The 16,546-nt window shown below is 37.7% G+C and overlaps 1 protein-coding gene across 3 annotated transcripts in view; it reads left to right on the top strand.

The window, feature by feature from the left end:
• Window positions 1-16,546, top strand: part of RB1CC1 (RB1 inducible coiled-coil 1) — a 94,460-nt gene that overhangs the window by 10,532 nt on the left and 67,382 nt on the right. For 2 of the 3 annotated variants that reach the window (XM_043988219.1, XM_043988204.1), the window contains exon 2: window positions 15,781-15,904. The gene's annotated coding sequence lies outside the window, so the exon portion shown is untranslated. Of the gene's footprint in view, window positions 1-15,651; window positions 15,671-15,780; window positions 15,905-16,546 lie in introns of those variants that run through there. The other variant, XM_043988211.1, reaches the window with a different exon arrangement.

Raw genomic sequence — 16,546 nt, 5'->3', positions numbered from 1 at the left:
AAGTGACTTGCCCAGGGTCACACAGCTAGTGTCAAGTGTCTGAGGCCAGATTTGAACTCAGGTCCTTCTGACTCCAGGGCTGGTGCTGTATCCTAGTTGTTGTCTTCTTTAGCATTTCTCCTTTCAGTCAAACTTTGATCCTTGCTGAGCTTTTGTACTGTATTTGGGGGGGGGGGCAGGGTAGTTAGGGTTAAGTGACTTGCCCAGGGTCACACAGCTAGTAAGTGTCTAGTGTCTGAGGTTAGATTTGAACTCAGGTCCTCCTGAATCCAGGGCCAGTGCTTAATCCACTGCACCACCTAGCTGCCCCTTTGCTGAGCTTTTGAATGTGGTATTTGGTCCTGCTTATTTAACTGGGTTACTTCAAGAGTCAGAGGTATCAAACACTGCCAGTGCAGCCCCCCAGTGACTGCCAGATCAGAATAAAATGTAACTGGCAAGTTCTGAGCAAAATAAAATACAGTCAAACATAGATAATGTTAATATGTGATTTTCTAAGTCAATATATGGCCCACAGATTCCTTATGTATGGTTTAATGGCCTGGTTTCTATTAAAATTTTTGACACTTTGTACTATTCTATACATCCTGGGGTTATTTGCTTTGCCCGTTCCCCCATCTTTGAGGTACAGAATGCTTTTTCTAGGGAATCTTCTGCTCTTGTTGCCTGTAGATACAGAACCTTGAAGCCTGCAGTTTCTGGTCTTGCTGTTTGGTCGCTGTCTTATTTGCCTGAATTGGGCAGGACATGTGATGAACTAATTTGCTGTTCTGAGTTGCAAAACATCATTTAACTGTAGTTTTTGGACTTCATTATTTAGCTTAAGTTTTTTTTTTCCCCGCTAATTGATTTTTATTGGAGTAGTTGTATGGATGAAGATCTTCAAGTTAGACTAGTTTGGAATATGGAATGCATGAATGGGGCATAATGTGTAATAAGTCAGGAAACATATGCCAAAGCTAAATTGTGCAGAGTTTTAAATGCCAAGCTGAGTTCTATTTTATCCAAGAGGCAATAATGAAGTACTACAAGTTTTCCAGAAGGGGACTGTTAATGGGCCACATTGTCTGCTTGGGACAAGCTTTGTCCTTGACACATTCAGGGCTTCCTATATACTCTGCAAATAAGGTAACTCAAAAAGACAAATTCAAGGGACCCATTAGCATTCCTTAACATTAGTGATAATGTCTGATCCATCCTTCAAAAATATTTTTATTGACAATGTTTTTTATGGTTTTATTGTTTTTATATCACTTTCAAGAGGCATCCCTTAATAACAAAGGTGTGGGGGGGGTGTTGTTTGTATTTTTGTTTGTTTTAGAGAAGAGGGGAAAGAGGAAAAATTAATGGGAATTTTTTTTTTTACTGGAAATGTAATGCCCCACACCTATGGATTCCAAACTCTGCTAAGGGATGTACAGACATCTTCTCTTATCTCCTTAGGCCCCATTCCTTTTTCTTTTCTTTTCTTTTCTTTTCTTTTTTTTTTTTGGTGAGGCAATGGGGTTAAGTAACTTGCCCAGGGTCACACAGCTAGTAAGTGTTAAATGTCTGAGGTAGTATTTGAACTCAAGTCCTCCTGAGTCCAGGGCCAGTGCTCTATCCACTGCGCCACCTAGCTGTTCCAGTCCCATTCCTTTTTGCCCCTTACCTCCTGTATGCCTTCGAGAAAGTCACTTAACTTCAGTGCCTTCCTTCCTTGACATGGGGCTAGGGACATATCAAGGAATTAAGGGACTATTTAAAGTTTAAACTGGCCAACTAGATATCTGGAGGGATACACCTAACAAGTAGGGGGACATTGAATTCTTCTGACTTTCCTGCTAAAGTCAGTTGGGCGTGGCTACTGCCTGAGCCAGGAGACATAACTCCAGAGGTCAGGAATATCATTCCAAAAGAAAAATCCCCCTGACTCACAGGAATCTTTCCACACCCCACCCCCAAAAGGAACTTTGTATTGTCAGGTGGTCACCCTCTACTCTATAAAAGCTTTGGCTTCACTTAATTCATAGAGAAAGATGTCTCTAAGTCATCTCCTCCCCTTGAGACTGTCTTTGACTTCCCACTTTCTCTAGCACCCAAATAAAAGACCATAATTCTTTACAGAGGAATACCTAAGAACTCCCCTGTGACATTCCGCATATATGAGGGGTTAGACTAGATGACCTAAATGCCCTTGGAACATATGATTCTGTGATCCTAAGAAATTGAAGTTGGTTTTGACTTTGACAGTGAGATAGCATTCAAGACAGCCTTATTTATGCTACCTCCCGCTGCCCCATGGGGTGGGATCTGGCAGAAACAAAGATTCACAAAAAGGAACTAGGTGTATTTGGAAAGTAGATTTGCTCTTGATTGTGAAGATCAAGAGGAAGGACTTTATCCAATAAGAATCATAGAGAGGTGACTGACATTATGAGTGGTGAAATTAAATCTGACAGTGATGTTCCAGATGGCCTGCATAGAATAAAGATAGAGTCAGGGAGATTGGGAGGTGGTTTTTATAATCTAGACCTGAATTAGTATGTCTTGTGGAAAGGAAGAAATGGATTATGAAAGGCAAATTTGTAGGATTTGGTTAGGTGATTTGATCCTAGTACAGAAATCATAAAACCTGTACAGGAGCTTTTGGGGGTAATTAGTAAAAGTCTACTTTAAACAGAGTACTTTCCTATCCATTACCTTGTTGGGTTTTACAGCAGAACCAAAACTCAGGTTTTAGGGCTTTTGGCATCCCCTTAAAAATCTTTTTTATTATGAATTTAACAAACATCAACAAATAAACATTTCCATATACAAATAATAGAGTATTACATGAAACCACAAAGCTATAATGTAAAGTTTATTTTAAAGAAATAAAGATTAAATTTAAGATTGTTGAGCAATGTTGCCCTGCTTAAATGTGTTCTCTTTTCAATGTTCTGTTCATTTCTTAAATTTTGTTTCATTGACATCCTTTTATTTTTGTATCATTATAATACTCTCTCATTGTGGCAGCTGGTAACTCGGTGGACCTGAGTTCAGACACTTACTAGATGTTTTACCCTGGGCAATTCACTTAATCTCTTTACCTCAGTTTCCTCATCTGTAAAATGAGGATAATAATAGCACCTACCTCGAAGGGTTTCTAGGGGATCAAATGAAATAATATTTGTAAAAAGCACTTGGCACATAATCTGTGCTATATAAACGCCTACTTTAACCCTTCCCCTTCTGAATAAAAGTCCTTCCAAGAAAAAAGCAGAATAAATTCATACATTGGCCGTATCTGAAAATGTCTCATTTTAGTCTCACAATTCAGTTCACTTTACTTAAAGCATTTTTCAGAATAAGAGTTGGAAGCACCTTAAAGAGCATCTAGTACTTTTATAATCCCTTCCAGAGCAGACCCAACAAATTGTCTTTAGTTCTTTGCTTGAGGACTACTATCTCCCAAATCTGTCACAAAATTTTTTTTCTTGGTATGTATTAATCACAAAATTAAAATGAGCATTCCAATATACAGAAAACTAAAAATGGATACTTTTGTTAATTTAAGTTTGGGTGGTTTATATTCTTACTGTTTGTCTTTTTATTTCCTCTTAGTTGTGAATTTCATCATGTTCCTTTTATATTTCCATTTCAGTAAGAGTAAGTTTGCTTTCTGAGGACAGCCTAATAAAGGTGACTATTTGGTTCATGAACTTGGGCCATGGTAACTTAAGAATCAAAGGAAAATGTGACACCTATATTTGGTTTGCAGTGATAGTTGTAGAATAATTGAAAAGGGCATAGATGGTGATCAGACATGGTTTCTATACAATATATAAACCTTAACTAAATGTGAGATCCTGTTTGGTTTGTCTGACTCTTTGTGACCCCATTTGGGGTTTTCTTGGCAAAGATACTGGAGTGGTTTGCTGTTTCCCTCTCATTTTGCAGATAAGGAAACTGAGGCAAACAAGGTTAAGTGATTTGCCATGGGGCACACAGTAAGTGTCTGAAGCCATAGTTAAACTAAGGAAGATGAGTCTTCCTGACCTGAGACTTTGTACACTGTGCCACCTACCTGTCTTTAGGCAATCCTTATAGTGTGGATATACTGCTGCCATGTGGACTGAATCCTATCAATCTTTTGGGGGGGGGGCGGGCAGTGAAGGTTAAGTGACTTGCCCAGGGTCACACAGCTAGTAATGGTTAAGTGTCTGAATCCAGATTTGAACTCAGGTCCTCCTGACTCTCAAGGGCTGGTGCTCTATCCACTGCACCACCTAGCTGCGGCACCACCCCCCCACCCCCCAAGCAAACCCAATCTTTACTATCACAATTGACTGTAGAGAATACAAAGTCCAGCTGTTTTGGAAATTTTCTTCCGTGAATGTGTCTTTTTTATTTTTATAAGTAAGTTTTTATTTTATCATTGATTATGGGGAGCCAATGTGAGCAGTGTTGAGTAGGTAGAACCAATAAAGCTGAGTTCTAAGGGATGAATGACAAGAGTTGAGAATGACTCTTACCTTGAGAACCTGGCTAATTGGAGGCATGGTTACACTTGGCAGAAATAGGGAAATTAGGTTAAGGGTTGAGTTGGGGGGGGGGGAATAATGAATTGTTTAGAATTGTTGAATTTGAGTTGCCTATGGTACATCCAGATAGAGATGTTTGAGAAGTAGTTGAACTTGTGGGTCTCTAGTTCTGGTTAGAAATGGATTTTATATATAAATTATACATAGAATTAGGAATTGCTTGCATAGAGGTAATAGAATCAGTAGTTGTTGTTGAGATCACAGGGTAGAGTATGTAGGGAAACAAGAAGGGCCCCGGACAGAATTTACCTACACATAGGAGATGGGATATAGGTGATAAACCTGGAATGGTTCAGCCCAACATGATGGAAATAAACCATGACAGAGGAGAAACTGAAAATGTGGCCTTCCATGAAGCATCATCGTATTTTTTGAAGGCTATAGTTGATTGAATTGGTAGTTGATGGTGTCTTTCAGTAGCCTCTTGATTTTTTTTTTTCTTTTTCATTAGGTTCTCTCCAAGTCTCCTGAAAAATAACTGGGTTCCTTTAAAATCGTTTTAACTCTACCTTAGATTTCTTCTCTGAATTCCTAATTAGTACAGCTTTTCTTGATTTCTGCATCTTAACTGTCATTTCCACTTCCTTTTAATAAAGATTGGGTAATGTAGTGATAGAATCAAATGTGGTAGTTCTGTTATCAATAATGGAAAAAATTCCTCTTGATACACTGACATATTGGTTTTATGTTGTGTCTTTGTTGTCTCTCAAATTTCATACATAAGGGCTCTTGGAGTGATCAGAATTAGCTGAGCATGCCAGACTAAAGTCTCATTTTTCCCTTCTACTGCTTTTAGCTATGAGGTATTATACTATTTATTGTCTCGTGTTTTCCTTCCTCAAGAAAAAGCACAACCAAGGTGGTTGTGTACACCTATAAATCCCTGCCAGAAGACAGGCTGAGAAGGTTGATTTCTTGAGTTCAGAAACTAAGTGTCAATATGGTGAACTCCTTCTGGAAAGGAAGTCCACAAAGTTGCTTAGGGAAGGGTTATCAGAAATGGCGCAGGTCAAAGCAGCTCTGCTTATCAGTAGTGTGAATTACATCCATCCAGACACAAATAGGGACATCCAAATTCTTAGAAAAATAATTAAAAAAAATTAAAGCATAAAAAAGAAAGATTGAATTCAACAAACATTAAGTCTCTACTATGTAAACTGCAGGCCTCAGGGTATAAAAAAGAAAAAGTGAAAAACAGTCCCTTCCCTTAAAGAGTTTACATTTTTACTGTGTGGGGAGTGATAACTCCATGTAAATTGTATACATGTGATAATTTGGGGAGGCTGGAGAGAGGGTTAAGTAAGGTGAAAGTAGTGGGATTAGGAGGTGGCTCCTGAGTTTAGCATTGAAGGGGGAAGTTAAATCTAAGATTCAGGTGAAAAAAGGAGTGCTGGGTACTTCATGAGTTTCTGTAATATAGTCTAGGAAGTTATATCTAGGAAGCTTGGAAAGGTGGTCTGGATCCCAGATTGTGAAGATATTTTAATACCAACATAAAAAAGTTTGTATTTCATCCTAAAGTTAATTAGGAGCCATTTTAATCAGTATACTCCTACCAATTCTTTTCTCTCTTTTATGGCTAACTCTTTGAGGAAGCCATTTATTAATCCTTGCCTGCACTTCCTTTCTCCTTATTCTGCTCTGAGTTTTGACTTCTGACCTGTTATTCAACTGAAACTGCCCAGTTTTTTAATTGCCAAATATATTGGGCTTTTTTTATCCTCCTGTGGCTTTTTGGGCTTTCCACCTTGACACACTGTATACTAATTCCCCTAAAATTCTGTCAGATTTAAAAATTCCTATTCTAAGTTATGAATGTTCACCTATCATTTTTTCTATGGCGTTTTTTCTCACCTATCATTTTCATCAAAGAAATGAAAATCTTTTTTTCTTTAGATATCTTCCTTTTGCCTTTTATTATTAAATTTAGCATTCATATTCATTCCTGCTTTCCAAAGTTTCCAAATTTTACCATTTGAGAGCAATGGGGCAGAATATTTCTCATAGGACCACAATCTTTATCATTACTGTCCTTATTTGCTCTTGTGTTATTTATTTTCAATTTGTGCCCTCTGTCAATTTTATGAAACACAAAAACATGTCCTTTTCCCAAAAATGAAAAAGGTAAATTCTAAGAAAGAATCTGTAATTTATTTGATGTTTTATGCCTTAGAAATAGTAGTGATATTTGTTTGAATTTTGGATTGGTATGACAGTCCCACATGTATTGGCCTATACTTTGAATTATTTTTCTGTCCTTACATGTGGGCCTGTCATAGCAAGAATGAGGGACAACAGATGGAAAGCTTAGATACTATAGTGGGCCTAAGAAAATGTTTTTTTTTTGTTTGTTTTTTTAAATAGGAGTAGCATGTTATGAACAAGAATTGCACAGGATAAGAAATAACACCTAGGTTGTGATCATGAATCCATGGAAGAATTGAAATAGAAGATTAAGATTACAAAACCAAGTTTTGTTTATATTATCTGCATTTTGGTTAATAACTTCAGTCTTGAGATCTTTCCAGATTAGTAAGAAGAAAATTAGATAACCAAAACCAGCGGGTTATATCTGTATTACTGATTAATAAGAAGTAATAGCTTGCTGAAGTACAAATGGGGAGAGATAATTTATAGGAGAGCTCTAACTAGTGTTAGCAGACTATGCTTCTGATAGGAGGGCCAGGATTTTTTATTTTTTTGGTGAGGCAATTGGGGTTAAGTGACTTGCCCAGGGTTACACAGCTAGTAAGTATGGGCCAGGCTTTTGAGAGAGGATTTTAAGAATTCTTTTAAGATGGAGCTAAAAGTTCCATAGGTTGAGGGGATTATGGTAAGACTGAAGTTATAATTTAGAGGCTAATCCTATCATACTGCGCCCGCACGCTGCCCCCGGCCCCCCCCCCCCCCCCCCCGTGGGGCTTTGAAATCCACATTCTGCAAAAAATAATAGTAATATATGGATTCATCTTACCAGTCCAAGAATCTATGGATGGACCCCCAGAGACCCTCAGATAGATTAGGTGGAAATCAAAGTACAGGCTTTTCAGGAGACCAGCAGGATAGGAGAAATGACACTAGGTAAAACAGCAGGGGGAAAATTACCTCAGGCAGAACCTACAGCAGAGGAGGTCTTTAGTCACTTGGCAAAAGACAGACAGGCTAAACTCAGGTGTCCCTTGAAGGAGGACCTAGTTTTGGCCACTATATTCAGTCAGTACTAGTCATGTTCTGCCCATGCCATTCAGTTGTGGAGATTTACTGGAGCTCAGCTTTGTGCCACCCTCTTCTCTCACTATTATTATTTTCCCTGGTTAATGAAATGAGCAAACCAAAGAAAACTTTGCATACCAGGAGGAAATTCTTTGAATTGAGAGAAGTCCATAGGACAAACCTATAGAATAGTGACTACAAATAGTCCAGCAAAGTCTGGGGGGGGGGGCCCTAGCAACAGGGATTTGTAAGAGTACCTGGAACAGATGAAACAAGAAATGTATAATGTAAAGGCTAAAGAAGAAAGAGTAGCCAAGGAAAATTAACATCTTAAAACAGACAACGAAAAGCCTCACCCAAGAACTGAATGACCTGAAAATGAAAATGAGTTAGACAAAAAGAAAAATTTTAAGGATCCCTGGAAAAAAGCCATGGACAAACAAAATAGATTCTAGACATCATATTTCTTTTTCTTTTCTTTCCTTTGGAGGCAATCAGGGTTAAGTGATTTGCCTAGGGTCACACAACTGGATATCTCATTTCAAGAAATCATGAATGAAAACCATCCAGACATTTGAACACTTGGCCAAAGTAAGCATAAAATCTGTTGTTGGTTTTTTTGTCCTTGTTTTCAAAGATCATGATATAGGAAGGTGATGTCATGACTGGCAGTGAATTGAATTTTGGGGGAGGGGTGAGGCAATTAGGGTTAAGTGACTTGCCCAGGGTCACACAGCTAGTAAGTGTTGTGTCTGAGGCTGGATTTGAACTCAGGTCCTCCTGAATCCAGGGCCTGTGCTTTATCCACTGTGGCACCTAGCTGCCCCAGTGAACTGAATTTAAGTGAAGGAGGGCCTCTCAACTTTCAGAGTCAGTGCTCTATCCACTTTGCTATCTAGCTGCCCCATATAATCTAATGAACACATCCTGAAAGAAGCTCCCACTATGAAAATTCTTAGGAACTTCATAGTGTGACAGTTGGAGTGATGCCCCCTGCTGGAGAGATACTGTAGGAAAGCTCTGCCATGAGGAGAAGAGAAGGCGTCTTGAGGGCAAGCCATGTGGCTTGGAAGGTGTCAGTTCCTTGGCGACAGGAAGTGACGTTTGCTCATGGGTACTGTCGATCAAAGCTACCAGCCAATAAGCTTGTTGTGGGTAGACGGGATGTTTCCAGTTTTCACCGGAGGCTTGTGGGACTAAGAAGGGGTGGTGCTCTCTCTCTTCAGGACCTCATGGGGAGTGGAGCAAAAATGCTGGCTCCCTGAGATAGATAGGCCCCTTTCTCTCTCCTCACCAAATTCTTAAGCTCCCTAATACATGCTTAAAAGTCTAAACTCTTGCTAAAGCTTCTAATTTATTGATGATTTTTAGACAAACTAGCTAGAATTTTAGCCACATTACAGACAACAACTATTCGTATGGTGTCCACGAAGTATTCAGATGGCAACAATAGCCAAATCCAGAGCTTTCATGTTAAAGAATACTTCAAGCAGCAATAAAGTCCAGGGGCGGCTAGGTGGCGCAGTGGATAAGGCACCAGCCCTGGAGTCAGGAGTACCTGAGTTCAAATCCGACCTCAGACACAACACTTACTAGCTGTGTGACCCTGGGCAAGTCACTTAACCCCAATTGCCTCACCAAAAAAAAAAAAAAAAAGAAAGTCCAAGTACCAAGGATTACATAAGACTTAGCAGCTAATGCGTTAGTATAGAGGAGAACTTGAAATACAGTATTTCAAAAGGAGAGATAAACGTTTACAACCAAAAAAATAACCTACAGGTTATTGACAAAATTAAATATAATTTAGGGTGGGAGAACTTTTAATTGAATAGGAGATTTCTAAGAATTCTTATTTAAAAGATGATAACTGAGTAGATATTTTGAAAGAAATGCAGGCACAAAGAGAAGCACAGAAAGGTTCACATAATTATTTATTGAAAAAGAATTGGCATGGCTTGTTTATAGGGGAGAGGGGAAAATATAAGTCTTATGAACCCTAATATCTTTGACTCACTCAGAGGAAGTTAAAAATGACAGTCTGAAGGTGACTTGTGTTTTAATGGTTTTAGAAGACAAAGATGGGAGGGGCAAAAGACTTGTGGAGGTAAAGGGGCAGAAATCACTAATAAGAGGTTCATAAGATGAATACTATACAATCATGGGGGGAAGGGGAATTGTGCCCTCCATTTTCTTCCCTTTTGTGTGACTTGGAAAAAGGAAAAGGGAACACATTTAATCCCCATCCCATACTCCCTCAAAGACAGATTTTAGTATAGCACTATATCAAAATTGAAAAGGAGATATGAGGGGACAGAGACTAAGGAGGCACAGAGGGGAGAGATTCTAGCAGAGAGGTCAGGATAAGTAAGGGAATAAGTTAAGAAAGCAAACTCAAAACTTGGAAAGAAGAATTGGTAAGGATAAGAGAAAAACAACATACAACATTGCTTACCTGATACTGATCTTATTAGAATATTTATTAAGGGGCAGCTAGGTGGCTCAGTGGATAGAATCCCTGGTCTGGAGTCAGGAAGACCTGAATTCATCTCTGGCCTCAGACACTTAAACTCTGTGACCCCAGGTAAGTCACTTAACTTCTTTGCCTCGATTTCCCCATTTGTAAAATGAACTGGAGAAGGAACTAGCAAACTACTCTAAATCTTTGCCAAGAAAACCCCAAACTGGGGTCGTAAAGAGTAGGACATGACTGAAAAAGAAGACTGAATGACAACAAACATTTAGCCAGGAACTGTGCTAAGCACTGAAAAGGCCATTAAGAAAGACAATTCCTATCAAAACAATCTGGTTCTGGCTAAGAAATAGAGAGGTAGATCAGTGGAATAGAATAGATAGAAATTACACTATAGTAAATGATTCTAGTAATCTAGTATATGATAAACCCAAAGATCCAAGCTTTTGGAACAAAAACTCATTATCTGACAAAAATTGCTGGGAAACCTGAAAAACAGTATGGCAGAAACTAGGTATAGACCAACATCTCACACTGTATACTAAAATAAGGTTCAAAATGGGTACATGATTTATACATAAATGTAAAATAGATCATTTTGATTATATAAAGTTAAAGAGCTTTTGCACAAACAAAACTAATGTAACCAAGATTACAAGGAAAGTAAAAAAACTGGGAAAGAATTTTTGAAACATATCTTTGATAAAGGCCTCATTTCTCAAACATAGAGAACTGCTTCAAATTTGTAAAAATACAAGTCATTCCTTAATTGATAGTCAAAGGATATGAACAGGCAGTTTTCAGACAAAGAAATCAAAGCTATCTATAATCATGTGAAAAAATGCTCTAGATCATTATTGATCAGAGAAATGCAAATTAAAACAACTCTGGGGTATCACCACACACCTATCAGAATGGCAAATAACAAAAACAGAAATTATTGGATGTTGGAGGGCATGTGGGAAAGCTGGGACGCCAATCCATTGTTGAAGTTGTGAAAAGATTCAGCTGTTCTGGAGAGCAATTTGGAACTATGCCCAAAGGGCTATAGAATCATGCATATCCTTTGATCATCAATACCACTGGTAGGTTTATATCCCGAAGACATCCCCCAAAAGAGAAAAAGACCTATTTTTACAAAAAAAAAATTATAGCAGCTCTTTGTGTGGTGGCTAAGAATTGGAAAGGAATGCTCATCAATTGGCTAAACAAACTGTTATATGATGGCGATGGAATATTATTATGCTATAAGAAATGAAAAGCAAGATGATTTCAGAAAGGCCTGTAAAGTCATGTATGAAATGATGTGAAATGAGCAGAACCAAGAGAACATTGTACACAGAGACAGCAATATTGTTTGATGAAGATCTGTGAACGACTTGACCATTCACAACAATACAAGCATCCAAGACAATCCCCAAAGGACTATTGATAAACATACTATCCACCTCCAAAGAAAGAACTGATATTGATATAACAGACTGAAGCATGCTATTTTTCACTTTTTTCTTTTAATCAAGTTTCCTTGTGCAGAATGACAAATATGGTAATGTTTTGCATGATCATACATGTATAACACATTTCTGATTGCTGCCTCAGGGGAAGGAAGGGGAGGGAAAGAAGGATAAAAATTGGAACCCAAAATTATAAATAAAGTTTATTATTAAAAGGAAAAAAGACAGTTCCTACCCTTTAGGAGCTTACAGTCTAACGGGGGTTAGAAAATACCCAAAAGGAAGCTTAAAAGCTGAGGGGTAAGGGCACCAGCAGGTACCAGTGAGGATATCTCTTTCCCTGACGTTCAAATCATGCAGAGCTGAAGATGGAAAGTAGAGAGTTACCTGGAGAGTCCCGATCCAGCCCTCTATGAAGAATAACTTTAGTAGAAGTTTATTGTTCTACCCTCCAGCCCTCCAAACAGAGAGGAGAGGAAGCTGAGGCACTTTGTAAAGTATTGAATATCCAAAGCATAGTCATGTTCCTTAGAGTTAAAACCAAGCATAGTTGTAGATGGAAAGTGGAGAGTTAGCAGTTTTTAGTGAAATTCCCTTTCTTTTACCACCTCTTTTTAAGGGTGGGAATCAAAGAGGACTTTTTCCTTCCTGGAGGGAAACTCACAGTCATAATTGCGTATGTTAAGGGGATGAATTCATACAATAAACAGAAGAGGTTAGCAGAATGTATTAAAAGGAAGACTCCAATAATCTGTTTATAAGAAAAAGAAATAAAATACAAACATTCAAATACAGTTATTTAGTGAAAGAATGTATAAAAGAACATTTTAGAGGAAGATTGTATCCTATTTCAGATCTAGACAAATCTTAGCAAAGTAGTTAAGAACCTGAATTTAACAAAATTAGAGATGATAACACTCTGGTAATTACTGAATTACTCTCAGCAGTGCATGGTACTTTTACAAAAATGGACCAAATACAAAGGGCTAAAAGATAGCACAAAAATTTAAAAAGAAGAAATGCTAAATACATATAAAATTTTATAATTTGTTCTTTGATCCACCTGTTACTTAGTTTCTAATTACTCTTTCTTTAAGGGTATTTATTGAAGGCAGTTAGTTGGCACAGCGGGGCTTCTTAAACTTTTTCCACTAATTATTCCTTTTTGCCTAAGAAATTTTTAACATAACTCCAGGTATATAGGTATAAAATAAGTATACATAACCTTTTCCTATTGTGAAATTTTTCATGACCCTCACATTCAGTTATTCAACCCTCATATGAGTTCTTGACCCACAGTTTAAGAAGGTAGGGCACAGAGGATAGAGCAATAGGCTTGAAGTCAGGAAGACCCCTGAGTTAATTCTTCTACAGATACTCACTAGCTTTGGTACCCTGGACTTCCTGTCAGCCCTAGGTTCTTAAGGTTCAAGAGATGATATTTGTCAAGTACCCTACAAAATAATGAGTAAAATAAAAATAGCTAAAATGACTTAAAAAAGAACCAAATTACTTCAAAGATGAAAAAACTCATAATATTTGAAGAGGAAATAAAGAAAATTATCAATCTATTTTAACCAATTATGTTAACAGAACTGATAACTTAGAGGCAATGGATGAATACTTCTAAATATATTAATACCAATATTAGCATATTAAAAAGAAAATCCAATCAATATTCTTTTTTTGTTCTTCCCATTTACATTGCTATAGTCCTTGTGTGTTTTCTTTGCTTTGTCTTAGTCCGTTTAAGTCTTCTCTGTGATTATCATATTTGTTATTTCTTACAGCATAGCAATATTCCATTACGTTTAAGTAGCACAATTTGTTTATCCATTCTCCAGTCAATGGACATCTACTTTGTTTCTATTTCTTTGCTACCAGAAACATTGTTGCTCTATAAACATCTTGGTGTATTTGAAGGCTTACTTTTTGGAAAAGTCATTTAACCTCTGCCTCAGTTTTCTCAGATACAAAATGAGTATAAAAAATAACACCCCCCCAGAATTTTTGTGAGGATCAAATAAGATAATATTTCTAAAGTGGTATATCTAGACTTGTAATGTAAAATGCTAGCTGTTGTTGGTTTTGTTATTATTAGTGACATGGTCAGATTAGATCACTTTGGCAGCTGAATGATGGAGAGAATGGAGTGGGGAGAGACCTTGGGCAGGAAGACCAACTAGCAAGCTTTTATAATAGACTCAAGGGTAAGGTGATGACTTTACTGGGGAGGTGACAACATTAGAGGAGAGAAGAGAGAATTCTGTTAGAGGTGTTATGAAGGTAAAACTGACAGGCTTTGGCACCATGTTAGAAATGGGGAGGCAAGGGTATATAGTCTGAGTGAAGAGTCAAGAGTGGTGACTGGGATGATGGTGTGAACATAAAGGAGGAGACGTTATTAAGTGATGGTGATAAAAAGGGAGACTGTAGAGGTGCTGATTGGAATCAAGTAGTATTCTTATTCAACCATAACCATTATGGTCATAAGGATATAAGTAAAATTATAACCAGTCCTGAAAAAGGTGATTGTGTCTTTAGATACTGTGATACTGTGTTTTTAGGTGGAGCAGGTGTCACTAAGAGCTAGAAGATTGGGGGAGTGGGCAGTTTTCTTGTATTTCTTGCATTATGGTGTTCAGATGTTCTTTTGGGGGACCTATGATTTTTTTTTTTGTGAGGCAATTGGGGTTAAGTGACTTACCCAGGGTTACACAGCTTGTAAATGTTAAGTGTCTGAGGTTGGACTTGAACTCAGGTCCTCCTGAATCCAGGGCTGGTGCTCTATCCACTGTGCTACCTAGCTGGCCCAGGGACCTATGATTCTGAACACTGGCTAGTGCATCCTGTCTTCAAGATTAATATGTGTGCTTGCATAGAGATCGTATTTTTTTGCTTCTTATTCAGTATTGACCCTTCTGTGTATTTGCAATTTTCTTTGGAGACATTTACCACTGTGGACTCAACTTTTCCTCTTTCTGCTGTGTAGGCCATAAATTCTTCTTTTACAGTTCTTATTTCTCTACTGTTGTGTACTCTTGGGAGACTACTGGGTTCTTTTAATCATCAGATATTGATTATTCATAATATTCAGGTGTTTGGACTCATTTAGTTGCTCTGGAGTTAGTATTGCCTTTTGTTATTACTGTCTTCCCTATTGGTTTATCTTCTTGTGCTCAAGATTTTTCACTGTTTTCTTCCTTCTGAGAACTTTGGTAATTAAACTCCCTTTTTTTCTTTATTTTCCCCATATTAATCATTTTCTCACTCTTCCTTTGATGATAGTTCTCCTTTGTTGAACTAAAAAGCTGTCTCAAAATGCCACCTCTGACGGAGAATTCACTTTTCACTTGCCTTTATCTCTTCCCCACATAAGTTCTGGGAGGACAAAACTGGGCTCAGTTGGATTCCAGTCCTCTTTCTTTCAGGCCTGATGGAGCTACACGCACATTCTGTTACCTTTTCCCTCTGTTTCTTAGGTCTCTGACAGCACACATTTTGCCTCCAGCGAGAGCATACTTCTTTTGCTTTCCTATACTTCCACTTCCTCCTCAGAAGGGGTTAAGCAAAGTTGAGTTGTTATTTATTGCCACAGAATAGTGGGATGAGAGCAAGGCTAGGGGATGTGCTGATGTAGACTATATAGCAGCAGTAAGTGAACTGCTGAATGGATCCTATAAGTTAGCCTACTCTGCTAGAGAGGCAGCTTGTTGGTGATAGGATGCTGAATGATTGCATTTATTGAGTTCTTGACTCATTAAGGTTCTTGTTTTCTTAGACTGGATGCACCTGCAATTGCTTAACTCTTGCCCATAGAGATGTTTGAGAGGTCATGAGGATCAGAAAAAATGTTTAGTCCTCCTTGTTTGTCATGTGACCTGGAAGTCTCTGGTGACTTACAAGTATTACAGGTGTCTTTGCCTAACATAGTAACTGGAAAATTCTTAAAAACTGATTTACATTAGGTAAGGAGCTGTGATGACTAGCTTGCCCCCTAGAATCTTCTACAGAGATATGGACATTGGGCATATGTGGTGTTTCTTAATAAATGAACCAAAAATATTTTCTTTTCTAGGTCACCAGATTTCATTTTGAACAGTAATGTCATTCTCTTGCCAATATCAAGCAAAGGAAGCGTACACCAGTTTTTAGTCTCTTACAGTTAAGAAACGTGGTAGCCCCTTTAATAGTGCCTGAAGGTAAGTCTAAATTTTAATTTTATACATAGTATTTGGTTGGCATATAAATAGATTTTTTTGTTTTATTTATCTTAGTTTATCTTTAACTTAGAGACATTTATGATAGATTAAATTCAACGAGGCCAGGAGCTGCTTTATTTTCTTCCCATTCCTAGACCCTACATAATGCTTTGCAACTGACTCTGTTTAGTGAATTTTTAAAAACTAAGTTGTTAAATATTTTACTTGCTGTAATAGAAACATCATTATTATTATACTTAGAGCTGGATTAAAGTTATATGTTCCACTGGGTTGTTTTTTTTAATAGTTACAAGGAAACCTTGTTTAAAAAAGGTTTAATTTCCCACCACTGTATTCATTCCCCTTTACTCTCTCTTGAGAAACAAAGGGATGACATAAACTAATCTATACTTTAGGGAAATTGTTATTAATTCCTTAACAGTCCTAGAGGGGTCCCTTCTTGAACCTAGAGAAGACCAAGCTATTAGTTTGATTTATATTACTTCTAGGCACAACACTAAGTTCTGGGGATATTTTTAAAATATTTTTTTAAATGGTAGTTAAACACAGCCTCTTCCCTCAAGGAGCTTGTATTCTAATAACTTGATAAATACAAGATCTATGCAGAATAAATGGTCATCT

Source organism: Dromiciops gliroides, chromosome 1 (genome assembly GCF_019393635.1).
Source record: "Dromiciops gliroides isolate mDroGli1 chromosome 1, mDroGli1.pri, whole genome shotgun sequence".
Lineage (NCBI taxonomy): Eukaryota > Metazoa > Chordata > Mammalia > Microbiotheria > Microbiotheriidae > Dromiciops > Dromiciops gliroides.
This window is presented reverse-complemented; position numbering and strand designations above follow the sequence as displayed.